This window comes from Salvelinus sp. IW2-2015, unplaced genomic scaffold (genome assembly GCF_002910315.2).
Source record: "Salvelinus sp. IW2-2015 unplaced genomic scaffold, ASM291031v2 Un_scaffold16496, whole genome shotgun sequence".
Taxonomy (NCBI): domain Eukaryota; kingdom Metazoa; phylum Chordata; class Actinopteri; order Salmoniformes; family Salmonidae; genus Salvelinus; species Salvelinus sp. IW2-2015.
Window position 1 is genome coordinate 446,597 of NW_019957613.1, and position 13,052 is coordinate 459,648.

Consider the following 13,052-nt stretch of genomic DNA (forward strand, 5'->3'; position numbering starts at 1 on the left):
GTCTTGTGATCATAGCATACGTGTAGGTATGTACGGCAGGACCAAATCGAGAAAGATAGGTAGGAGCAAGCCCATGTAATGCTTTGTAGGTTAGCAGTTAAACCTTGAAATCAGCCCTTGCCTTAACAGGAAGCCAGTGTAGAGAGGCTAGCACTGGAATAATATGATCAAATTTTGTTTAGTACTAACTGAAGTCTATTTAGTGCTTTATCCGGGTAGCCGGAAAGTAGAGCATTGCAGTACTCAAACCTAGAAGTGAAAAAAGCATGGATGAATTTTTCTGCATAATTTTTGGCCAGAAAGTTCCATATTTTTGCAATGTTATGTAGATGGAAAAAATATGTCATTGAAACAGTCTTGATATGTTCATCAAAAGAGAGATCAGGGTCCAGAGTAACGACGAGGTCCTTCACAGTTTTATTTGAGACGACTGCACAACCATCAAGATTAATTGTCAGATTCAACAGAAGATCTCTTTGTTTCTTGGGACCTAGAACAAGCATCTCTTTTTTTACCGAGTTTAAAAGTAGAACATTTGCCGCCATCCACTTCCTTATGTCTGAAACACATCCTTCCAGGTAGGGCAATTTTGGGGCTTCACCATGTTTCATCGAAATGTACAGCCTTGTGTCATCCGCAGAGCAGTGATGATGTTTCCGAATGACATCACCAAGAGGTAAAATATTAATTGAAAACAATAGTGGTCCTAGAACGGAGCCTTGAGGAACACCAAAATTTACAGTTGATTTGTCAGAGGACAAACCATCCACAGAGACAAACTGATATCTTTCCGACAGATAAGATCTAAACCAGGCAAGAACTTGTCCATGTAGACCAATTTGGGTTTCCAATCTCTCCAAAAGAATGTGATGATTGATGGCATCAAAAGCAGCACTAAGGTCTAGGAGCACGAGGACAGATGCAGAGCCTCGGTCTGACACCATTAGAAAGTAATTTACCACCTTCACAAGTGCAGTGTCAGTGCCTAAAACCAGACTGAAGTGTTTCGTATACATTGTTGTCTTCAGGAAGGCAGTGAGTTGCAACAGCTTTTTCAAACATTTTTGAGGGGAATGGGAGATTCAATATATTTTTTTAATATTTTCTGGGTCAAGGTTTGGATTTTTTAAGAGAGGCTTTAGTACTGCCACTTTTAGTGAGTTTGGTACACATCCAGTGGATAGAGAGGCGTTTATTATGTTCAACATAGGAGGGCCAAGTACAGGAAGCAGCTCTTTCAGTAGTTTAGTTGGAATAGGGTCCAGTATGCAGATTGAAGGTTTAGAAGCCATGCTTATTTTCATCAATGTGTCAAGAGATATAGTACTAACACACTTGAGTGTCTCCCTTGATCCTAGGTCCTGGCAGAGTTGTGCAGACTCAGGACAACTGAGCTTTGGAAAAATACGCAGATTTAAAGAGGAGTCCGTAATTTGCTTTCTAATGATCATGATCTTTTCCTCAAAGAAGTTCATGAATGTATCACTGCTGAAGTGAAAGCCACCCTCTCTTGGGAATGCTGCTTTTTAGTTAGCTTTGCGACAGTATCAAAAATACATTTTGGATTGTTCTTATTTTCCAAAATTAAGTTGGAAAAATAGGATGATCGAGCAGCAGTGAGGGCTCTTCGATACTGCACGGTACTGTCTTTCCAAGCTATTCGGAAGACTTCCAGCCATTTCCGTTCCAATTTTCTGGAAGCTTGGTTCAGAGTTCGGGTATTTTCTGTATTCCAGGGAGCTAGTTTCTTATGACACATTTTTTGTTTTTTAGGGGTGCGACTGCATCTAGGGTATTGCGCAAGGTTAAATTGAGTTCCTCAGTTAGGTGGTTAACTGATTTTTGTACTCTGATGTCCTTGTGTAGGAGGAGGAAGTCTGGAAGAGCATCTAGGAATCTTTGGGTTGTTCGAGAATTTATAGCACAACTTTTGATGATCCTTGGTTGGGGTCTGAGCAGGTTATTTGTTGTGATTGCAAACATAATAAAATGGTGGTCCTGATTAGTTCATTGACTATAACTGCCTTGGAAGTGAGGTATCTAACATTAAGTAGCCCTATTTTGAGATGTGAGGTATCACAATCTCTTTCAATAATGGCAGTAAAGGAGGAGGTCTTTATTCCAGTGAGATTGCTAAAGCGAACACCGCCATGTTTAGTTTGCCCAACCTAGGTCGAGGCACAGACACGGTCTCAATGGGGATAGCTGAGCTGATCATTTGTTTCATTGGGTGTGCTCACGTAGCCTACTTGCCTATAGTTGTTAGTTGGATAGTTGGATAGGATAGTTGCCATAAGGGTGAAATACTAATGTTGATAAAGCACCATGGATAAGGTTGTTAATAGTATAATGCACATATTTATTGCAAGGTGTTTGCCTAGGATAAGCAGCAGAACATTTATAGTGAATTGGGAGGGCAGACTGATAGGGACTCAACCCCAGGTCTCTTCTCAGTCAGTGACAGACAGGGACTCAACTCCAGGTCTCTTCACAGTCAGTGACAGACAGGGACAACCCCAGGTCTCTTCTCAGTCAGTGACAGACAGGGACTCAACCCCAGGTCTCTTCTCAGTCAGTGACAGACAGTGCCAAGATATTTTATAGTTATAGTTATGGCTCATAACGCACCATGGCCAAAGAGTGCTTCACCCGCAATAACATCTGCTAAACAGGTGTATGTGACAAATTAAGTTGATTTGATTTGAGTAAATGCCTATAGTCTGAAGTTGCCAGTGGGAAATGTGTGCGCAGTGACGCTTGTTTGAACGAGTGTATTAAATCATTAGAGTGATGACAATTAGTTTGCTTTGACTATTCTTTTACCGCCTCCCCCCCCCCCCCCCCCACCACACACACACACACACACACACACACACACACACCTGCATACACACACAACCCGCCCCTACCTATGTATGTAACCACACAGACTTGGGTGAAATACCTCATCCAGTCCAGCTGGTTTCTCCTTCTGAAAATACCCAATCTGTGGCACAACCTTTTCCAGGTTCTAATGCCTATAATAATATGGTTCTTACTTGCTAAAATAGCTAATATTTCCTTGTTACTAAAGCCAATTCTAAGGTATAGTTTCACCAGTCATCTAACGCAGGAATTTCAACGATGGCGCATACAGCAACGGGGTGCCAGGGACACATGCAATTAACATCTACCTCCATACTTCCATAAATGTTTTTAACCCGGCACCTGTTACCTTCAGATGAGTCCCGTGTCAGCGCTCTCCTTCTGCCACCCACCGGCCCATTTCAGGGATTCCTGGATGGCTCTCCAGGTCTCCTTTGAGCGCTGCACCCATTCCTCCACCGCAGGAACCTTTGTCTGGCTCTGATGCCATGGTCCCAGGACCGGCTGATAGCCCAACACACACTGAAACGGCGACGGGTCCGTGGAGGAATGGCGGAGTGAATTTTGAGCCATCTCGGCCCATGGGACGAACCTCGCCCACTCTCCTGGCCGGTCCTGGCAATACGACCGCAGAAACCTGCCCACATCCTGGTTCACTCTCTCCACCTGCCCATTACTCTCGGGTTGAAAACCCGAAGTGAGGCTGACCGAGACCCCCAGACGTTCCATGAACGCTCTCCAGACCCTGGACGTGAACTGGTGATCCCGATCAGAAACGATGTCCTCAGGCACCCCGTAGTGCCGAAAGACGTGTGTAAACAGGGCCTCCGCAGTCTGTAGGGCCGTAGGGAGACCGGGCAAAGGGAGAAGACGGCAGGACTTAGAAAACCGATCCACAACGACCAGGATCGTGGTGTTTCCCTGTGACGGAGGAAGATCGGTGAGGAAGTCCACCGACAGGTGTGACCACGGCCGTTGTGGAACGTGGAGGGGATGTAACTTCCCTCTAGGCAGGTGTCTAGGAGCCTTACACTGGGTGCACACCGAAGAGGAGGAAACAAACCCTCACGCCCTTGGTCAAGGTGGACCACCAGTACTTCCCCCTAAGACCCCGTACCGTCCTATCGATCCCCAGATGACCAGAGGAGGGTAGCATGTGGGCCCACATGATCAATCTATCGCGAACACCAAGTGGGACGTACCTCCGACCAGCTGGACACTGTGGTGGCGTGGGTTCTAACCGTGTAGCCCGCTCGATATCCGCGTCCACCTCCCAAACCACCGATGCCACCAGACAAGAAGCCGGAAGTATGGGGGTGGGATCGATGGACCGCTCCTCGGTATCGTAGAGACGGGACAGTGCGTCGGCCTTAGCGTTACGGGAACCTGGTCTATAAGAGATGGTGAAACGAAATCTGGTGAATAACATTGCCCACCTTGCCTGACAAGGATTCAGTCTCCTCGCTGCCCGGATGTACTCCAGATTACGGTGGTCAGTCCAGATGAGAAAAGAGTGTTGTGCCCCCTCAAGCCAATGTCTCCACACCTTCAGAGCTTTTACCACAGCCAGCAACTCCCGGTCCCCCACATCACTTGTAGGGGTTGTAGAGCAAAACAGAGAACACCATTGTGTTTGTGATAATCTCTCCTTTCCACAGTGGGATTACATTAGTTTGGATGCTACAAACATAAATTGGTACATCAATGTTACCAACTTCAGATGAGTCCCTTGGGGCTTGTGGTGGTCATAGTCAAAACAGAAACCACCATTTTCGTGAGTCAATAGACTCTAGGGGTTAATAACCTAATCCCCTACCTTAATCTTGAAATATAACTGTGACGTTATTCTCAAAACGTTGAATTTATTTTCAAATGTTGACTTTAGTCCCTAATTAAATGTTTTATTATCGAAATAATGGCACTTTTTAAAAAAGTACTATCAGTAATTTGTTTTTTAAAAGTACCACCACCCACCACCATACATGTCATTTTAAAACCTTGAACAGCTATCTGTTGAGACAAAACATGCTCTTGAATACAGGGTGAGAGTCATTTCAATCGCACAAATATAATTCATAGAATGGACCTATCCCTTAAGACCACTGAATTTAGCTGTTACACCTTTGGAATTTTTATTGTATTGAAATGTTAGCGTCTAACTACTACCACAAAGATGACTGCCGATCCACCCACCGTTGAATATCAACGGTGGGTGTTCAACGGTGGGTGGTCAATGGTGGGTGGTCATGTCTATTCCATGATCTATATTTCTATAATTTCAATAGGTTTCATAAGGAGGACTGACAGTTTGATTTAAAACAACATATTCCCACTCAAGTCAACATTCTCCTATGTGTGGACCTCCATGAATTTTTGTGGCACAATTTGAAAGTTTAAATTTAAATTGTATTCCCATTTTAGTACATTTATCAGTCAAAACATGACACCCACCCTGTATACAAGAGCATGTTGTCAGTTTCTCCCTAGGAGAGGTGGGTGTGGAGTCAGGCGCAGGAGAGAGCGAATGCAAGAAAGGGCGTTTTATCCAAAAGTCCAAATAACAGCAACAGGACCACAACAGTAGCCACAAAACAACAGGAACGTAGTCCTGAAAAAAAAACACCTGTTCAACTGAACAATCCAAAACTCAACCCAAACAAATGACAGCTACACGAACAATCCCGCACAAAACCAAGAGGGTAGGGCGAGATTAAATACCCCACTAATAACCTAAACTATACACAGGTGCACAACAAGACAGACAAATTCAAACGAAAAAGAAAAGGGATCGGTGGCAGCTAGTAGACCGGCGACGACGACCGCCGAGCGCCGCCCGAACGGGTAGAGGAGCCACCTTCGGTGGAAGTCGTGACACATGTTGTGTCTCAACTGATGGGGGGCACAACACAAAACACTTAGATGATGTAAAATAGGGTCTAAGCTACAACATCTGTGAATAAGAAAAAATATCTGAGTTTACGCCTTTTTATATAATTTATGTTAAAGGTTAAATGACAATTTGTATTAAAACATATATTTTCTCCAGAAATCATAAAATTGTTTGACAACCCTGTTTATAAGCTTTGAAATTATAGCAATCTCAACCGTTTGTAATGAGTATGATGGGAGACAGAGTGCTGGTTTCAAGCGCAGGGCGCAGCAGGTGTTTATTTAGTAAAGGACCACAAGAGGTAGGTAGCAGGGTCCAGGGACAGGCAGAAGGTCATACACAGGGAATCCAAAAAGGTAACGGTACAGGCAGGGAAAAAGGCTAATAACATAGTCCGGGAGATCAGGCAAGAGGTTGACGACAGGAAATCTGATATGCAAAAAACATTGTTAGTGAGGATGGCCAAAAATTCTGATACACAGGAGGACTAATATGGAACTAAACAGAGCTCCGAAAAGAACGTGTAGAAAAACAAACACTACCTCACAATGATGGGGTGCAATGAACTGAACTAAATAGTGTGTGTAAATGACATACAGGTGTGTGAACAGGTGATCAGAATTCAGGTGATTGGGATCTGGAAAGTGAGTTGCGTTCAGGGGATCTATGTATGTGTTTGAGAGTGTGAGTTGGAAGCAGACATTACACCGTTTATCTTTTCCAGTGATGAAGACATGGATGTCTCATGGTATGCAAAATAGGTCAACTTTGAGCACCTTTATCTCTTGAATGTTTTGTCATTCAGGTACAAAAAGTCACTTTCTGAGCACTTCTACAATGGGCAAATATGTATGGAAGGCTTTGTTCAAATCAAAAGGGATGCTGTCAAAAAGTGATTGAATTCAAAATGGATTTAACCCTCCGCGTTTTGTTTATATCACTAACAGAAAATGTATGAAGTAGTGTCTCAAATTGTCACAGGCGAGAGCTGGTTGCTTTGTAATTAAACTCTTATTTGATCTCACCATGATGCTTGGTTTCCCTGGTAATGCTGCTGTATCGATTGTGTGTTCTAATAAGCCTGTCAAGATAAAGGTAAATATGGTTTTCAGCTATGAAAATACAATTATGGAGCATATCACACTCTCCTATGCTTTATGTTTGTTTCTATCCTCAATCTCCAGCCATTAAAGGCCTGCTGGGAGAAGTAAGCTGTACTTGTTTGGCGATGGGACTATCAGTTGTGAATACGAATCAGATTCAGCCCCCATCTGGTTCAGTTGAGCACAGACTCTCACTTACAGTCTTCCTGAATATTTCAAAAGCATTTTCAAAAAGGCAGTCAAACATAATGCTGTTACAAAACACCATGGTTGTGTTCCAAATGCCACCCGTTGTCTATTTAGTGCACTGCTTTTGACCAGGGCCTATATCGCTGATCAGAAGTAGTGCACTATATAGTGGGTAGGGTGCCATTTGGGATGCATTGTAATATATGACTTGATGAAACGGTCTGATTGTTTACCTGTGTATCTCATTAACAGTCAAGCACCATATCAACAACAGAGTGTTCTTATTTAGTACATGTTTCACACTGGAAAAGAGAGTTTGAAATGGCAGTCTGATGACATCATAGGTTACAATACGTTGACTTGATGTAACTGACTTCATCTCCATATTTCTGCATGTCTTTAGGATCCAGTCCCAAAGGGTGAACCCCCAGTGAGAGGGTTCTGTACAATGACTCTCAAAGCAAGCAGCTGTAGACAGAGGATGTATTATTAACCGATTTTTGGACAAGGACATATGCTCATGGTTTCTGGCTTACCATGGAGTAGCATTAAATTATCTATAATTCAAATGTCTGTATGTGAGTAGTATTTTGTATGATTCAACATTCGAACTGTAGCATAGTTAGCACATAGCATGAAGTGAATTGTTCAAAGTGAAAGTATCAATCATTGATGCCCTCGTTAAGAATGCAAGTTCCAATCTGCCTGCAATGTAAGTCTATGGATATGTTTGGAAGACAGTTTAGGGAAAGATATTTCAATTTTGTTTGCGAAGTTTTGGACTGCTATTTAGAACTTAACTTTTCTGATTTAAAGTTGCACTGTTCCTGGAAGAGTTCAGTGAAAAAGATTCAGTTAGATGGGGGACGATGTCTCTTCAAACACATTTTTAAAGGTGAATAAAAAAAGTATGTGCTTATTACTTTCTTGCATGATGCTTCTGCTTGTCTATTGAAATGTTATTCATGGTCTTTGCCAATATCTTAAGGTTAATGTGGCTGCTGTCCAAAGGAATAATTGCACCATGTGCAGTATTCTCCAACGAGGGCATATTTGTTGACTTTGTACCACGTCTTTGTTTGAAATAGTTATTTCAGTTAAAACTTGAACTCATTCAAGGACAAAAATGACATTCTTGAGAAACTGATGCCTGATATTGGAAGAGAAGAAATGTTGCATCCTAGCAGCGATTCCCTTCCTTCCTTTCTCTACAAATATCATCGCTTAAGTTCAATCTCCGCATCAGTTAAATGAAGTAAACAAATCTCAAAGTTAAAACTGCATGTTTGACTAGAAAAAGTAACACAACACCTTTCAAATAGATCACTCTCTGCACCTGTTAATTTAAACCAAAGGTGGGATCAATAAAGCATATGTTTTTAGACCCTAATCTATGAATTACATGATCACACATGAATAAATGTCGGACTTTCGGTGGAGAATCAAAGGACATAGATAAAAATAGGTAGAACAAACATGTTATATCACATTGAGTGATTGATCGTGAGAACGGTAAGAGGGCTTACTTGCATCTGCTGAATCTTCTCTAAAGGCATTTCAGAATGAGCTATGTAAATATCGCCAGCTTAGAACCAGCCAGACCAAACACTGAGAGGCCACTGAGAGCGATTATTTTTTCAACAGGGCATCCCAGGGGTGCAAAGCCTGTTTAGCAAAGCATGGCCTCCTGAAGAATGGGTTTGGAAACAGTAATAAAGCCATCCAAATATGCAGCTCATACTTTGTTGGTGTGATTGTGAGCCCTGGAATAAACACGATTATTTGGGAAAATGTAATGTGATTAACTTTACAGAGTCTAAGCTACCATTAGGCCTCGCAGTAAGTAGTGGCTGAATCAGCTGAAAGCACGTGGAGGTTGACTCCCAGTGAGGAAGTCCATAGGTCTTTATATTTACTTTAAGATAGGTGGCACTTGACCATTTCGGGAGAGTCAGAGGATCACAGCTGTATCACACAGTGGAGTTGACTTCCCAACAAGAAAATAATTTGTTCCCATTCTGTGGGTGCATTAGTTGCTTTAAAAGTCTGTAGGGGAAGGCCTCGAGTAATGGACCTAAAAGCAGTGCTCTCACAGTACAAAGAGACTGGAAATGATACAGTCAAATAGAGCAAAGTCCCTCTGAATAGCAGACAGAGTACAACTGGAATTGTTGCATGTTCTTCACTAAGACCAAGTTCAGGTACGCCTAGCTGCATATGAGATGAACTCCACTGAGGATTTGAATCAAATTTGAATTTGAATCTGCAATCTGCAAATGGCTCCAAAAGGGTTCTTCGGCTGTCCCCATAGGAGACCCTTTTTGTTTCCAAGAAGAAACATTTTAGGTTCCATGTAGAATCCTATGTGGGAAGGGTTCTACATGGAACCTAAAACGGTTCAACTTGGAACCGACAAGGGTTTTTCAAACGATTCTCCTATGGGGACAGCCGAAGAAACCTTTCAGCATTTTGTGTGGAATATGTACATTGATTTATTTGAGGGTACCTATTAGACAAGAGATTTTGTTTGGGGTTTCTCTTTATGCTTATATTGGTTCTATAAGTATGGTTCAATGCACTGCTTGGTTTATTATTTTTATTTATGCAATCGTGCATCCTTTTCAAAGCAGACATACACTACCTGTCAAAACTGACCTTCACTTTTTTGGTTACTGCATGATTCCATATGTATTATTTCATAGTTTGGATGTCTTCACTATTATTCTACGGTGTATAAAATAGTCAAATAAAGAAAAACCCTCGAATGAGTAGGTGTTCTAAAACTTTTGACCGGTAGTGTACCTGCATACCTGCATTTACTATGAAACCTGCTGACAAAACCACCCTGTCTATATCAATGAATGAAAACATCTAAACTACACTAAGTGGACTAGCGAAATGGGTGCGCTACAATCACAGAATCCTGAGTGTCCTGAGAGTGAGGGGAAAAGGGTGTCGTAAAAATACATGAATGGGAACAACATTACAAAAATGGTTCTCATCTCTTTCAACTCTGCGGTGGATGCTTTCAAAGGAGGCAGCAAAGTACTTGGGTCAGCCTGTGTGATGAATGTAATTGGGCATTAAAAAGGAGGGCCAGGGAGGTTAACTAGGCAATCGTGTTAGGGGAAATTTGATTTGTACACAAATATAGCATTGATTCTGGCCGGTAGGCGGAACGGTTATTCAGCAGGCAGAACTCCTGCATGCTTTGTCAGGAAACAGTATAGTATCTAGATTATTGTACAGAGATTGGTGATTTCCCATTTATATGTACAGTAAGTCAATGATATGCATAGACAACATGAGTGGGTGTCTTGATGCAAAGGACTGTGTTAATGGCCCATGCACATGCCCTCTCTTGCATAACACACCATCTTGGACAAGATCACAGTCCTTATCAAGATTATACGCAGCTTTTCCTCATCCAGGCATGATGACCATCAGCCCCAACAGCCTCTCCCAGCCTATCACAGGGTCTGAGTAGCTACAGGGCATATTCAGACCATGTGCTCCCCTTCCACTGGACCCACTGGGACAATCAGAGTGGGGTGTGTGGACATGTAGTCTGTTCTTGCAGATAATCGTGAAATGTGTTAGTTTCTTGTCCTTCTTATGTAGCTATTGTAGACTGCTTTGCTGACATTACGCTATCCAGACACTTGCTGCATCTGAGCTCAATGCTGTTACAACTCCGACACCGTTTGTTTCATTTGACTGAGCTATATGCTTTATCCATGCATGACCGAACATGCAACTTTGCATATATTCATTGTTGCAACAATAGGAAAGAGAGGGAAAAAAACACACCCATAATGAAGAGTTAACAGTTGACGACGTGGTCATACCCTCATTACAGCCACATTCCATTGTTTACCCGGGCAGAACTTTTAATCAGGGCAGGGAAATCTGTATGAGGCTCAATGACAACGGCAGACATCTGGTTTTGTGATGTGTGAGTGTGCAGTGTAGGGCTAATTGCAAATGCCAGAAGATATAAAACTATGGCAAAGGTCTGTGGCAACTTGGGCTCCGGCTCAGTTCTGGGCGCTCAGGGTGTAAACAAGAGAGAAAGGCCGCTAGCTAAAGAACCACATTATTCTGACTGCAGCTAGAGCCTCGTAATGTTGTTAGTGTGTGTGTCCTCACCTTGGGCTCTAACCCCCCCCCCAACCACCACTTTAATATTTTTGTCTGGGTAACTGTCATATTATGGCCGTGTGTGTTGGCACTTTCTCTTTAAAGAGGTGACAGTAAAGCATGTCCTTGAGGTGGTGTGAAGAGAGTGCTAGCTTTCGTGTCAGCGTTTTTCCTCTTAACATCACTGTTTAATAGTACAGGGGGAATAGTGAATAATACAACACTGAGACTGCTGGATATTTCATTTGAAATAATTTCCATAATCAATATCTGAGATAATGGTATAGATCTGTCAAACAAGATGCAACATTATTGTTTTAATTTACTGCCACTTGCTTAATTTGTCGCTCAGACTGTAGCCTAATACTCGTCTACTGTTGCCTACTACTATGACTGTTGCCTACTACTCTCCCACTGTACCCTGCTACTATGACTGTAGCCTACTACTGTCCTACTGTAGCCTACTACTCTCCAACGGCTTCAGCCTAATACTCTGACTGTAATCTACTGTAGCCTACTACTCTGACTCTAGACTAATACTCTTCCAACTGTAGACTACAAATCTGACTGTAGCCTACTAATCTCCTACCATAGCCAAAACACTATGATTGTGCCTACTACTATCCTACTGTAGCCAACAACTACGGATGTAGGCTACTACTCTTCTACTGTAGCCTACTACTCTGACTTTATCCTACTTCTCTGAATGTAGTCTAACACTCTCCTACTGTAGCCTACTACTCTGCCTGTAGACTCCTACTGAAGCCAACTACTCTGACTGTAGTCTACTACTCTCCTACTGTAGCCTGCTTCTAGACTGCAGCCTACTACGCTTCTACTGTAGACTACTACTCTGACTGTAGCCTACTACTCTTCTACGGTAGCATACTACGCTGACTGTTGCCTACTACTCTCCTCCTGTAGTCAAATACTATGTCGAAAGGCTACTACTCTCCGACTGTAGCCTACTACTCTGATGTAGCCTAATACTCTCCAACTGTAATCTACTGCTCTGAATGTAAACTATTACCCTCCTACTGTAGCCTACAACTCTGACTGTGGACTACTACTCTCCTACTGTAGCCTGCTTCTATGACTGCAGCCTACTACGCTTCTACTGTAGACTACTACTCTGACTGTAGCCTACTACTCTTCTACGGTAGCATACTACGCTGACTGTTGCCTACTACTCTCCTCCTAGTCAAATACTATGTCGAAAGGCTACTACTCTCCGACTGTAGCCTACTACTCTGAATGTAGCCTAATACTCTCCAACTGTAATCTACTGCTCTGAATGTAAACTATTACCCTCCTACTGTAGCCTACAACTCTGACTGTGACTACTACTCTCCTACTGTAGCCTGCTTCTATGAATGTAGCCTACTACTCTTCTACTGTAGCATACTACGCTGACTGTTGCCTACTACTCTCCTACTGTAGCCAAATACTATGTCGAAAGGCTACTACTCTCCGACTGTAGCCTACTACTCTGAATGTAGCATAATACTCTCCGACTGTAATCTACTGCTCTGAATGTAACTATTACTCTTCTACTGTAGCCTACTACTCTGACTGTAGCCTACTACTGTCCTACTGTAGCCTACTACTCTCCAACGGTAGCCTAATAATCTGACTGTAATCTACTGTAGCCTACAACTCTGACTGTGGACTACTACTCTCCTACTGTAGCCTGCTTCTATGACTGCAGCCTACTACGCTTCTACTGTAGACTACTACTCTGACTGTAGCCTACTACTCTTCTACGGTAGCATACTACGCTGACTGTTGCCTACTACTCTCCTCCTGTAGTCAAACTATGTCGAAAGGCTACTACTCTCCGACTGTAGCCTACTACTCTGAATGTA